A 15,748-nucleotide genomic window follows, 5' to 3' on the forward strand; every position below is an offset into this window, starting at 1 on the left:
GAGCACAAACAAGCCCCAGTACATCAGGTAGTACCTTCTGGAAAACACTTGATTGGGAAGAAATTCATTTCATAGCAAGATAACAATCCCAAGCACACTGCTGAGATCAAGCTGTACTTAACAAACAAAGTAGATGCTGGTGTTCTGACCACCCCAGAGTCCAGACCTCAACATCACTGAATGTGTTTAGGAAGCAGAAAATACAAAAAGACTGAACTTTGAAGGAAAAACTGAAAACAAGTCTCCTGAAATGCATAGAAGGTGTAATAAAGTTACATTTGTTTGCCATTTGTCCTGGAAATTAAACAAAAGCATATTTGAATTCATTTTCAAGACTTTTTTAAACCATATTTTTTATTGAAACTTTGTTGTAACAGAGTTTATATTGAACACAGACAATATTGCAGACAGATGTTTCACTAAAGCAGAACTGAAGCTAAAGGTTCTAAATACTGAATACAGACATTCACACATCTCACAGAACCCCTGACCACTGAACATTTCCCACCACGAGGGACTCAGATAGCTGAGAGAAGAAAACTTCACATCATTTCTACACGAGCTGCTGACTGACCTCTACAGCGTCCATCATACAGCACGGCTCTGCTGTACACTCACTTCTACACATTACTGAGTCTGTATATCAAACTGTCCTCATGCAGGTTTCATCACTACTGTAATGAAGCCTTTATGAACATTTTAAACTGTCAGACACTCAAAGTGAATATTTACTGAGCTCGACCTTGAGCTCAGGCTGAGTGTGAAGTTTTTCACCATCTAGAAGTTTCACACTGTAGATCTGCTGAGAGATGAGATTAAATGTTTTAACTGGTTAAAAGCATCACACCACTTTAAACCCTCTCACACCAACACACTCACATACTTCACCCAGAAACAGCAGAAGAACACCACTCACTGAAGAACACCACTCACTGAAGAACATCACTCACAGAGGAACATCAATCACAGAATATCATCGCTAAGAGAAGACCATCACTCAGAAGACCATCACTCGCAGCAGAACATTGCTCACAGTATAGAGCACAGGTAAGAGGAAATAAAGGTGTTTTCAGATTAACTAAGCATGAAAGATTAGTGCATAACAGCAACACACATAGCAAGTGTGAAATGATGTTTACTGAGATAAAATGAAAGATTATTTTTAGGATACATTCTTTGCTGGACCAGATCTGTGGTCATGCAAAGGTAAATCCAAGCTTGGAAGGAGCAGTTTGTTAGAGTCGATCTATATATCTATCTACCTATCTATCTATCTATCTATCTATGTAAAGAGTGATTTCTTTATCACAACACATCCGTTTTAATGTCATAAATGCCTCTATAAGGTCACCAGAGGAAATACGTTCTCAGACTGTGCTCTCAGCAGTTTTGCAAATATTTGAACATTTTAACCACTGTAAGTCTTTGGTAGAGATGCAAATGCTTGACGCTCTATACAAAAGGGCAAAAGAGAGAATATCACGTTTTCAGTATAACCTTTCAAAGGATTCAGAAGAAAAAATGCTGTTCAGTAACAGAGAGTGTGGTGAACATGCATAGATGCACATTTTAATGGGTGCACTGTCATCATTTGAAAGCTGCTGTGGATTACAGTATTCAAAGGGGTCTGTCTTGAAGTTTCAAGTGTGTTTCACAAGACCATGAGCTTTAATTTGCTTGTGCCTGAGCAGAACCTTCCATTTTTTGGCACTATCGCATGCTGACACAGAAGAAACCTTGTTCTGTGATTATGATATATTGCAAATAAAACATATCCACACCAGTTGAACCATGAGAATAAATTCTTTAAAATGTTGTGCAACTCTGTATGTATGGTTATTTAAGTCCAACATTCACCAATCTTTTAAAAAGTCTTCCAAATATAATGATATAGCATTATTAAGTAATTTACAATGATTGTGTAATTCCTATTTCACATTACTAAAATTCAATGTCATAATGAGCTGCATACCTATTAAACTTTGCCTGGATGCTAAATAAATTAAATAGAAAATGATGACAAATACAAAAAAAAACAAAGTATTAATAATATTAATTATATATAATTATCACAGCAATTATTATTACAGCCCAACCATCACTCAGTGTTGGCAGGCAACATTTAATAAAACAAAACAAAAACACACACACAGTTAGACATACAAGTGTCCTTTGTTTGTATGCATGATAAATGTGTTATATGTTTATATCATTGTAAATATATGTATATAACAGGAAAGCAGGCCTGAGTTTTTCAGCGTGGTGCTCTCTTATTTTCCTCTTCAGGGACTTCAGCAGGCTACATATTGGCTCTTCCTTCAGTTTATTATTATTGTGCCAGTTTTTTGAATTTCAAGCTCTAGTTAAGGTCAAAAGATGTAACTGGGTGTTTTAAATGTGAGATTCCTGTCTTTGATGTCTTTTTCTTTGGGCCTGCTTGCTGTGCCATTACGCTTTAGACTAGAATGGCTAGGTTCAGGTTTTTAAGTTTGCTGTGTCATTTTTCCTTTTCTTTGTCCATCTCAGCTGTCTGATTTTAACTCTGTTATGTTGTCTTCATTGGGAAAACGTGCTTGTGATGAGTGAAGGCATGCTTTATAGCAAAGAGTGATGAAGAACGTGTTTATGTGAATCCTGCATAGTGATTGGTTGCTATTGTTTTGTAACACCTTGGGGCAGAAGGGTTGGAATATGTAGTGTGGTGACTACACTGATGTCAGGAATGGGCTATAGACTGAAATTGCAGGACATTTGGGACATAGCATATTTGGAAATTATATCTACTAATTTGGCTTATCCACTTTTTATAGGCCTACCAAAAATGTATTTCTGCATAAGCCACTGGTATATATTATATATTACTCATTCATATTTATGTGTCTTTAATATTACAGCACACTTTATAATGGTATCGTCTGTTCTGTCTTTAATTTCAGAGACATATCCGCTGATGATGAAGTATCTCCTACATACACTGATTCTTCTGCTGGCTTTTTGATTTTCTGGATCACCCAGATGGCTGTCCTCAGTTCTTCCTGAACACTCCTAATGGTCATGTTACACCCACCATTCTGCAGGATGGTCGGCGTTATCGACAGATCTGTCAGTCGTATATGGGCAGCAACAGATTTGCCACTCTTTATGATACTGCGAATAAGATCCCTGTGTACTCAGCCTATCTGCATGTTCGTCACATGCCAGTTGAGAGAGTTAATGAGTGGAGGACGGAACCAGGCGTGAGTACATTTTTACACTACAGCAAATTTTAACTGCATTTTTTCAGTACATGGTATGTGTTTCATATTAGACTAATTTTCATGAGAGTCAGGTGCTACATGATGCAAATTTTATTTTTTAACAATTCATCATAATATTGCTTAGCTTTGAGGATTTATTTGTAACTAAGTCAAGTAGTGTATTATTTACAGTTTAGCAGTTAAAGTAATGGTTTCCTTTTGCTTTTAATTCACAGCTGAATTATGAGCAGCAGGCCTACAGTGATGATTACACAGGCAGTGGAATGGAAAAGGGTCATTTATATCCCCTCTATAATAACAACAATAGGGAAGGAGTTCAAGCTACCTTCACGCTGACCAATGCAGCGCCACAAAGTAGAAGTTTCAATGTGCAATGGTTTCATGATGTTGAGAGACCAGTAAACCAGATCGCTCAGAACAACTGTGGAGGGAACCAAGCTTACATAGTAACAGGAGTGGTGCCATATCCAAACCTGACTATCAACAACAGGGGTAATATATCTGAAATAACGTACATAATGCAGACTGATTTGTGAAATAATGACAATGAAAGAACATTATTATTATTTGAAGGTTTTTTGTGTATTTGTTTTCTCAGTCATACCAAATGATCAGTGAAAGAAACTTGTCAGATTTATCTAAATATGTAGACTAAACCTCTACCTTATGAATATCAAATAGGGATGGGTCAGAAATTTGAATATTTGAATAGTCATGACAGTCATGAAAAAATCAAATAGTAAATTAGGAGTTTTGATATGAAAATGAGCTTCTCGCTAACGTTTTACACTTTCATATTGAAGAACTATGAGATGTCTAAATGTTATGCTAACACCAGAGGGCAGTGTGGAGACTGAAGCTTATATTCAGGTTTTTTTGTTGTTTGGTGGGGTGGGTGTGTTATTTGAATATTTTTCAAATAATGGCTTACAAATTCAAATATCAAATTCATCAGAAATGCCCGTCTGTAACACCAAACAATAAATTTAAATTTCTATTTAATTACAGTCAGTGTACCCAGATATTTCTGGACTGCATACTGCTGCCTGGACAACAACGGAAGACTGAGAGCCAGTGCAGGATACCTCATGAGCTGGCAAAGGCAGAATGGTGCCATTCGGCTGATCAAATATGGAAATGTGCAGCGACTGGAGCAAGCACTGTCCGGACTTTATCATGTCAGACGTTTCCAGGTGTTCAGAGGTCTCTGTTAGTGTGTTGACTGTGGGTGGTTGCACGACTATGATAATACCCCGTACTGCTTTACATGCCCTTTAGGAAATCAGTGCAAGATAAAGAAAGATCTTCACTAATCTAAAGTAATTGAGGTACTAGAAATTTCTTTTGCAATGACTTTTTCACACGGGTGATACAGGTTTAAATAAATCTTTATCTCCAATAAATGGAATGATAATTTAAAAGATACATTTTGTGCTTACTCATGTTGTCTTTATCTTATATTAAAATTAGCTGGATGACCTGAAACATTTGAACGTGACAAATAGCAAAAATAGAAGAAATACTTTTTCACAGCGCTGTATATGTAGTGGCAACTGCCATGGGCTTGGCTATGCAGATTTCCATTTAAAGAGGCTCATGGGGGGGTGGGGGGGGGTGGTCACTGTAAAAGGGACATTTCATGTTGCTTAAAATTTGTTCATATGTGTTTTATGTGTTGTTTTGTGTTGAGGTAAGTGCTTACTGCTAAGAGAAAGTATAGGGCTAGAAGTGACCTGCCTTCATTTCAGTTGGTTCTGGAGTGACTTTTTCTGCCTATTTGTTAATAAAGAGTATTAATGAGCAGAAATTATGGCCTTACCTGACTCTTTTTCTGATCTGCACCACTATATATCGTCGCTGTCTAACAAAAACCATGTATCTCCATTTTTGTCGATTTTCTATTTTCTACATCATTTCAACACAACAGTCTTTTACATTTGATGAATGGACCAATAGCAATGCTCTAAAATTGCTTGGAATAAAAGCTCTTTACATTAACTTACAATGAAAGATAAGAGTGTTTTTGCCCTCTCCTACATTACACATATATAGCTATAACAGTCTCCACTCTTCAGTAATATCTTTGATGAATGATTTCCCAGTGAAACTAAGAACTGTCTATTAATGAAATATGATTTAAACCATTCTAAAACTGTGCTCGAGAAAACTTTTCCTAAGACTTTACTTAAAAAGGAAGTTTAGAAAATGGTCAAAAATGATTTAGTACGGAAGGATCCTTGCTACTCTTTTTTAGCAGAGGCTTCACCAAGGCAGTTTTAAAAGCGTCTGGAAAAACACCCGTTGACAGAGAACAATTTGTGATCCGATGTGACCGATGTGACAATATCAGAGATGAGGGACATGTTTATTGTTTAAACCTTTAGTCATTATCAGATCCAGGATGTGACCGAGCTTGTGGGTAGAGCTGCTTATGTACTGCTTCAAATTAAACGTCTCTAGAAGTCTAAAGAATTCTGTTGAGTTACTGTCTGCTGGATCATCAATATCTAAGTTATGGTCCCCAGAGACAAGAATTTTTTCATAGCTTGTGGATACAACTGATATTAATTTCTGAAAAAAGTTGTCATCTAGTTTAAAGAACAAGGTTTGGTTCCAGATTTCTCTAGGATGCCCCCAGCATCTCATAGACTTATTAATTTTTTTATCACCAGCAGTCTTGATATAACATGATGAAGTACTGATTAACCAATCCAGGTATTGGATGATAACTATGAATAATGCTGGACTTCTTCAAGGTTAGGGTTGGAAATGGTTAAATAAACACACACACACACACACACACACACACATATATTTATATATATATATATATATATATATATATATATATATATATATATATATATATATATTTATATATATATATATATAAACACATTTTCTAAGTGTTTTTCTCAGCAAATAAACTCTTACTTCAGTAGAAGAACCCTTTTTCACATTGTCTGTTCTTCTCAATCTGAGGCGATACACTCGCTCCAACATGGTGTACATGTGTATTGTGATATGATGAGTCTCATAATTAAATCTGCTGTGATTTTCTTTATTACTCATCTGATTTCACTAAATTTGTTTGGAAACAATTGTTAGACACTTTGCATGTTGCTAATTACTTAATTTACATGGCACTAAATTTGCAGAACATATCGGTTACTAACAGTTGGCTATAAACGAAGTGTCAAAATCGAAAGAAGGAAGTTGATAACAGTCGTAATAAGTCTAAGTAATATTTAGCTTTGCAGTCATGTATTTATCTTATGCTTCCAGTTTGTGATTGGATCCCTGTGAGCAAAGGGATGCAAAATGGTTCTATATAGAACCATGAACACCCAAAGAACTCTCTCCATGCTTAAACAGTTCTTTGCATGGTAAAGTCGTTCTTCAGATTGATGGAGAATGTGCCGTGTATGGTTCTATATAGCACCCAAAAGGGTTCTTCTATTGTTACAATGTCAAATTTGTATCAATAGAAGAACCCTTTTTGGTGCTCTTCTATAAAGGCATCAGAAAGGTCCTATAGAACCATATACAGCACATTCTCCATCAGTCCAGTCAGGACGCCTTTACTGCTGATGTTCAGGCTTCGTGTCATTCAAACTGGCAGCCCTTGCCACACTACCTTACCGGGGCGCACACATTGTCATAAGTCAGTTAAATAGGCATGAACAGCTCCTTTACTCTTCAATCATGTACAAAATGCACTGCTGTGATGTTTAGGTTTTCACGAGTGTAACTCACGAGAGTATATTTTGTAAATGATTCTGTGACACTCACCAAGAATCTCACCAATCAAAGTGTATCTGATGGTAAAATTCTGTAAGTCTGAAGGCTTGCAAGCTCTGAATGATGTGAGATACGTCACTGATTGTGGTCTTCGGCAGATCCTGCTAAAATCTCATGCTGAAAGTCAAAGGGTAGCCTAGTACCAACTGGTGTTGTTATGCACACACTGATTATACTGGATGTGTGCAGCCCCACTTTGTGCAACTAGTCAATAATAAAGTGTTTAAATATTTTAGAAAAAAAAGAAATTAGGAAAACACCCAGACTACAAAATCACTTTATTCTACAGTCTTAAAAACGATATTTTGGTTATGCAACATTTCATTCTTTGTAGTTTTATCAATTTTACCATTGTGAAGTTTGGTCAGTAGGGGACTCAGCACAGCCATTGGCTCACGAGCCGCTGGTAGCTGTCATTTTATTAGCTCCCTGTTGACACATACTAGCACATGTAAATGAATTGTAAATGAGGTTCTGGTAGGCCGGTGCTTGATTTCACGCACTGAAGCTGATTCATGATTTGCCCTCAAACCTCCACTTGTTTCCATGTTGTACGAAAGTTTCATGAATCAGACGCAGAGTAGTTCATACTTCAGGTGGTCAAATCTGCACTCCATTGTACGCCACTTTGATGAATAAGGGCCAATCTGTGTTCTTTAGTATCCCATCCCAACATTGGGGTTTATAGTGCCCTTATGTGCAACCTTCTGTTTCTTCCTTTTTAGTTTTCTTCTGAGCTCCTATAACCTATATCCTATAACCTATATATATCCAACTATATTCAACCCCCCCACACATCCCTTCAAATAAGGGGTTTGCATCACTACGTCCATCAAATCTTCAGACCCCATTTAACACACTGAGTGGCTACCTGCTTCTTGGGAGGGCTACCTATACCAAATGCCACACCATTGTCCCGAAACAGCAGTAAGGTCCTGGGAGAATCGAAGCTTGGTCTGAGTCTCTCACACCTAGAATTTCTCCCCCCCTAGAAGCTTCACCTGTGTGAGCTGCAGTCTTAATAAATCAAACATTCAAATTCAGGCACATTGTGGGCTCATGTTGCAGTTGCATTAAGGCATTTTTTTCACTGCACCTATGCTTGTACATACACCTGGCCCTCTCTGTTATGTGTGCACTCCAACCATAACTGACTCTGTGTTGTGTTTCCTTGCCAAGCTGTATGAATGCTCTGCTGCTGTTATCTGATCTAATCTGATCTGTATATGTGTGTCTGTCTGCCCTGCGATGGACTGTCGACCTGTCCAGGGTATATCCTTCCGCCAAATGACTGCTGGGATGGGTTCCAACTCCCCCCCGTTACCCAGAATGACAAGCGGCTCAGAAAATGTGTGTGTGTGTGTGTGTGTGTGTGTGTGTGTGTGTGTGTGTGTGTGTGTTGTTATTCAGGCAAAAAGTTTGAGCCACATTCTTCTGTTTGGATAAAATATATTAAAATAAATGTATTAACATGAAACCAGTTGATTTGAAGGGAAATATTATCCTTATTACTGTTTTTATACCCAGTTAATATTTCAGGACAGTCTGGTCAGCATTCAGTTCCATTTTAAGCCATATGAAACCTGATTTAGCAAACTTCAAATATAGTAACGACAAAACTGTTTGGAGTTTTGGAATTAAAACTGATGTTTTTAATGAAACTGAAGAGGTTGGTGTAGCTAAGACATGCTGTAAACCTAATATTTTGTCAAACGGACACTTGTAAAGGTCTGTATGAGCCACATTTACATTTACAAAAACACAAACAGAAACTTCCAGTGTAGATGCAGATAACGTGCGTAGCGCAGTTTATATAGTCCTCAATGAGAAGGAGACACTTAGAAACGGAGCCACTGAGTCTTTTCACTCTTCTTCTATCTGATATGAAGCCGGAGCAAGATCCTGACATGCTGGCAGATTAAGATCCTGATATCTGGGCCTGCACTTTGAAGCCACTTGCATGGGCTGTTCCAGGCGTGTGCAATCTTATCCACAGAAGGCTGGTGTGACTGCAGGTTTTCACTCCAGCAAAGCAGACGATCACCTGACGAAATGTTTGAAGACTAAGGGCAACTGATTAAACAAGTGGAGTCAGGTGAGCTCCAGCTTGTTTGGGGTGAAACCTGCAGCCACTCCGGCCCTTTGTGGACCATATTGGGCACCGCTGGGCTATTCAAATACCTCCTGTGACTATACACTGGATGGGTGCTAATGTCTCAGGCTGCTACCTTCTGCTTCCCCCTATTTAGTTAAGCTCTTCTACTAGACTTACAGCTAGAGTCTCTGTGTATGTTATCGCAAGAATACTATAACATAAACAGATACTAGCTGTAACTTTGTAAGCTATGAGATTAATTAAAAAGGGGGAACCAGAATGTAGCAGCCTGAGACATCAGCACCCATCCAGTCAACATTCAAGAACCATGCTTTTAAAAATTTGAATGGCCAAAAATATAATTTACCCTGTTTCCACCATGACCCAAAATGTAGCTAATCAGCCAAGACATGCTTCTTTAGTTTTAGCACTGGAGCTACAATGCTAATGTAGCTACTGAGTAATGGACGTTTCTAGCCCACAAATTAGCATGGTACTAACTGCATGCCTTTATCAATAAATCAACCAATAAATCAATCAATCAATCAACCTTTATTTTGATTCAGAAGTACATTGAGGGTGACCCCCATTTACATTGTAGCCTAGCAAATTTCAAGGGATTGAAAAAGCTGAAATGAAATTTATCAACGAAAAAACAAAGAAGAGCAGCGTTCATACATGGGATTACTACTTGATTTCGAGATAAGGCTTCAAACTGTGAAAACATTGTCACCTTAGGAAAGCCCAAGAAGGGCGTGGTTTATTTGACATTTTGTTAAATACCAGGTTGAGCCTTCTCTTCTGAGACTGAGAAGATTTTGTGAAATTACTAAATGGCAAGCATTTCAGGTAAGATGCCGTGAGGCCTTTCTTCAAAAATATTTTCCTGTATTTGAACGTTTGAAAGTTGTCAGATCCTTTTTTCGGTCATTGAAGCTTTATTTATTATTTTGGCACAAGAGTAAGCATTTCTTCATCACTTACATTGACATTATTTATAAATCTGTTAAATGATGCTCATACCAACATTTTAAAATTTAAATTTGTAAATGTTTCAGTGCTGACAATTTTAGCTAATTTTGGGCAGAACTCAAAAACGCAGCCAGTACATGACCAGCATATACAGCTTTGAACAGCTGTACACACATAAAATCATCACATTTTCTATTAAAACACAAAAGGTTTATCAAACTGCAGAACATATGTAACAATTCTTAATGTTATGCTCTAATTTTCAGACTTTGGGACACATTTACTTCAAAACAATGGGATCTAAAAAGCAGGGGCGTGGCTAAAATAAGGCTCCGGACGGATTAAAACTTGTGTTTTGGTGGTAACAGTAAAATGTGGAACAGCATTTTTTATTTAAAAATTAAACTCATGCTAAATCTAACTAAAACTACTAAAAAAATTAAAAATATCTTCATTGGGTTCTTTTAGTGTGCATTGTTCACACAAGATTTCAGTAACACAGTGGAATTTATTAGAGCTCATTCTGTCAGTCTTCAGAGACGTCTACCTGATGATGAAGTGTCTCCTACATCCACTGATTCTTCTGCTGGCCTTCAGCTCATTGGCTTCCTGCAGGCTGGTGAATCGTTTTTTGGCTGCTCTACCGAATGGCTGTCCTCAGTTCTTCCTGAACACTCCTAATGGCCGTATTACGCCCACCATTCTGCAGGCTGGTCAGCGTTATCAGCAGATCTGTCAGAATTATTTGAACATTGATAGATTTGCCACTCTTTATGACACTCAGAATAGGATTCCTGTGTACTCGGCCTATCGCCATGTTCTTCACGCACAAATCGATCGAGTTGATCGATGGAGGACAGAACCAGACGTGAGTAAATGTTTATGCTATATACTGTATTTTAACTACAGTTCTTAAGAACATTGTAATATCATGTAATATCAATGTGTAAGGTTATGTTGGACTCATTTTCATACAAATCATTGTCATTGCTACAGTTTTTGCCTATTAAGGACTAACAAAATAAAATAGTTTTTAACTATTTAATTTTAACTATTTGAAAAATCTGATGTGTAGCTCACCACTGACGAGCAGGCTGTCAACAGAGATTATGTAAACAGTGGAATGGATAGGGGTCATTTATATCCTGCATATCATAACAACAATGCAGAAGGAGTGAGAGCTACCTTCACCCTGACCAATGCAGCACCACAGACTGGAAGCTTCAACATCCAGTGGTTCAACCAGGTTGAGGAACCAGTAAATCGGATCATTCAGGAAAACCATGAAGGGAACCAAGCTTACATTGTAACAGGAGTGGTGCCGTCTCAAGACACTATCAACAACAGAGGTAAAGATCACAAAAGCACTTATGCTTTTTGTGTTTTTGTGAGTTGTCAAAAGCCTCTTATGTGTAAATCTTTTTAAACTGTATTGAACATGGTTTTAATTTTACAACCCCATTTCCAAAAAAGTTGGGACACTGTGCAAAATGTAAATAAAATGAAATGCAATGATATGCAAATCATTTACACCCTATATTTAATTGAAAATAGTACAAAGACAACATAACAAATGTTGAAACTGCTGAGAAGTTGGGATGAGGGCAACAAAAGGCTGGTAAAGTTGGGTAATGCACCTGGTGGTTAATTGGCAACAGTGACATGATTGGTTATAAAAAGCATCCCAGAGAGGCTGAGAAGTAAAGATGAAGAGGGGTTCACCACTCTGTGAAAGACTGCACGATCAAACAGTGCAACAATTCCAGAATAACGTTTCTCAACATAAAATAGCAAAGAACTTTTGCTTTTCATCATCTATGGTTCATAGTAACATTAAGCGATTCAGGGAATCTGGAGAAATTTCTGTATGTAAGAGACAAGGCCAAAAAACAGTATTTGGTGGCCGTGATCTTTGGGCCCTCAGGCGGCACTGCATAAAAAACAGACATGATTCTGTAGTGGAAATCACTGCATGAGTTCAGTAACACTTCTGCAAACCACTGTCTGTGAACACAGTTCATCACTGCATCCACAAATAGAAGTTAAAACTCTGGGCCAGAGCTCATTTAAAATAGACAGAGGGGAAGTGGAAAAATGTCCTGTGGTCTGACAAATACAAAATTTAAATTCTTTTTGGAAATCATGGACACTGTGTCCTCCGGGCTAAAGACCACTCAGCTTGTCATCAGTGCACAGTTGAAAAAGCCAGTATTCATGATGGTATAGGGGTGCATTAGTGCACATCACAAGGGTGACATGCACATCTGTGAAGGCACCTTTAACGCTGAGTGATATATATATGTTTTGGCAACATTTGCTGCCATCCAGATGACGTCTTTTTCATAGAAGAACTTGCTTATTTCAGCAAGACAATGTAAAACCACATTCTGCACATATTACAGCAGCATTGTTCTGTGTTAAAAGAGTCTGGGTGCTAACCTGACCGGCCAGTCACCCACTGATAACATTTGGTGCATTTTGAAGTGAAAAAAAGCCCCCGAACTGATGAGGAGCTAAAATCCTATGTTAAGAAAAAAAAGGGAAAAAACATTTCACGTTCAAAACTACAGCAGTTGTTAAAAGAAGAGGTGATGAAACACAGTGGTAAACATGCCTCCATCCCAACTTTTTTGGAACATGTTGTTGGCATCAAATTCAAAATGGGCACATATTTTTCAGTAAACAATAAAATTTCTCAGTTTCAACATTTGATGTGTCGTCTTTGTACTACAGTCAATGAAATATAGGGTTTAAATAATTTGCCCATCATTGCATTTTGTTTTTATTTACATTTTGCACAGCGTCCCAACTTTTTTGGAAATATTTATGAACCCAGAACACAGTGATGCGCCATTTTTCTCTTCAGCTTGGTATTTTTTCAGGTAAAGTGGTGCAGTGCTTATGTCCTAAAATGTCTCCTTGAAGTACAGCAGAATTTTATTTACAGCAACAAAGTACAACAAAGTACCCACAGACGCATCAATAACCCATATACATACATTATTAGGCCTGTTATACAATATCCTGGCATAAATATACTGATGACAGTTATGTGCCATAGAGGTCATGGCATGCTAGCTCTTAAAAATGTGATAAAAAATGATTGTATTATTCCACCGTGTAGTGGGGTGGTTACTCAAGAACAGTAACCAATTATCAGTAACTAATTACTTCAGTCAAACTGTAACAGGATTACTTTACTCATTACTTCAGGGAGAAAAGTTATCTTGTTATTCATTACTTTACTTCTGCTTTTAACAAAACAGCCAGTTATGCTGAATAAAACTAAGAACATTTAATGCTATTCAAAAACCACGAAACTAGTATGTAGAAATTAGAGATTAGAGCTGTAGCCGAATGTCCTCTAAAGCCAAACACATACTGTACGATTTTAGAAATATTGTTCTTTTGTGAGTCGCATTGTACATTTGAATAGACCACCATGTCTGGAGAAAGCCTACGATTTATATACTCACACTGTACAAAAACGCTCCATCCATGCTACGCGAAATGCAGCCTCTACAGACACCGAGCACTAAAGCTAAAAGCTGGTGGGTAAGGGCACAGTAAGACAATACGGCCTCTCTACAGCCTATTCTATAAAACAAATCACCATATTAGTGTTTGTACCTCACTGTTCTATTAAGTCAAACAGAGTAAAGACACATATGTGGACTTGGGTAGAATATGTCAACTTTTTCCACTTCCATTTGGCTAGCCTATGTGTCTCCACCCCAAACCCACCCCAATGGTGTGCGTAAAACGGGAGAAAATCATAGTATAAAGTGCCCACTGGCTTTATGTCCAACTAACACTTCTCTGTGTGAGCAGAGCTTCCTTCACTGCGTTTGTTCATTCACACTTGGCTTACGTCACACAGTATCAGCTGGTACTGGTATGCTGATATCGCCGCATACTAGTATGGGTTTGATGCTTAAATGCTTTGCACACATTCACAATCAGAGTCACACAGTCAGCTATTGCAGGTAGCACACCAATTATGTACAAGGACAGACACAGATAATCTGTATAGAGGAAATTTAGATTTTGTTCACTTAAAGACCAGCAATGATGAGTAATGCAAGTGATACACTTTAAGGTGCCACACATTGCATTAAACCTGTGCCCCAACTTTACCTAGCATGTTTAGCAAACGTGGAACACTACTTACAACTCACTTTGTGACTTTGTGAATTTCTTTATTGAAAAATAAATATAATTTTAGATCAATATAAACTGTTCCCATTGACCCAAAGAAGTTTATAGAAATCAAATTGATAGCCATTTATGACTATGTCAGCAATGATATCAGACCAGTGGAAACAAAAGCTGAACAACAGCACTTTTGTGGTAATTTTTTATGATAGTTGCATTTGATTGGCATCTTTTACTCAAAGAGCAATACAGCTTATTCTTCCCACTTCACCTAATGCCCCACTTTTGGGGTTCTCGTCCTGTCTTAAACATTCTGTGTACTATTTTCTGTGACAGAAAATACTATATTGTAAATCACATTTCACGCAGTAATAGCACATAATCAGTAATAGAAATGTATCAAATATTTAATAAATTTCTGTTTGATCATAATTTTACAGTGGGTAGAAAAGGACTGAATGTGTAAGGGGGCTCACAATATATTATTCCAAAGTCAAAAAAATGTGAGGCGCCCTGATCTGCTTTTTTTTTTTGAGGATTTCACACTGCATTTTTTGAATGCTGCTTCTGGCTGTGCATCTGTCTGTTGTCAAGGAAACAAAATGGTCTTTAAATTTAAGTTTAATTACAATTTTACATCTAAATTGACAGCTAGCGGATATATTATATCTGACAGCTCTTTTGCAACTCAGCCAAGTACTTTTGTACCATCCTGTGACCCCAAAAAGTGGAGGGAACATATCCCCCCTTGTCCTCCCCAGGAATCTGTACCAGTGGTTGGTTAGCTAGGCATCTTTAAAATAGCTATAATTTCAATGTATCATCTTAATTTCAATTACATCTTTGGGTTCAGGGTACTCAGCAACTACAGCTACTGCCTCACAAACAGTTTATAACTGTGGCCACCCACACACTTCATCACCCCAGTATGAATGAGGAATGCAGGCATGTTATCCTTTTTTACTGTTATTGAAAAATACTTTAAACATAAAAACAGTCCATAGGCACTGCTATGTTTCCAGAGCTGAGTAGGGTGCATAAAATGCAAGGCGCCTCGATCATTAAACAGTGAACAAAACACGTCTCTCTCATTGAAAACTTCATGCGTACAATGTGAATCTGCCCTATACTGCTTAAATTGTCTGAACGTGGCCCTCATAGGTGTCAAACAGTAAACTTCCATTTCGGTCTAATTACAGTTACAATACCCAGTCACTTCTGGACTGCATACTGCTGCCTGGACAACAATGGAAGACTGATATCCAGTGCAGGATACCTTGCATGGTGGACTGGCGCCATGCAGCTGATCATGTGTCGAAATGTTCAGCTCCTGGAACGAGAGCTGACCAGACTCTATAACAGACCTTTCCAGGTGTTTGGGGGTCTCTGTTAGTGAGTTGATTATTGCTGGGTAGAACAATGTCATTATGCACTGTATTGCTTTGCATGCTTTTTTGGAAACATTAAT

This window comes from Colossoma macropomum, unplaced genomic scaffold (genome assembly GCF_904425465.1).
Source record: "Colossoma macropomum unplaced genomic scaffold, Colossoma_macropomum, whole genome shotgun sequence".
Lineage (NCBI taxonomy): Eukaryota > Metazoa > Chordata > Actinopteri > Characiformes > Serrasalmidae > Colossoma > Colossoma macropomum.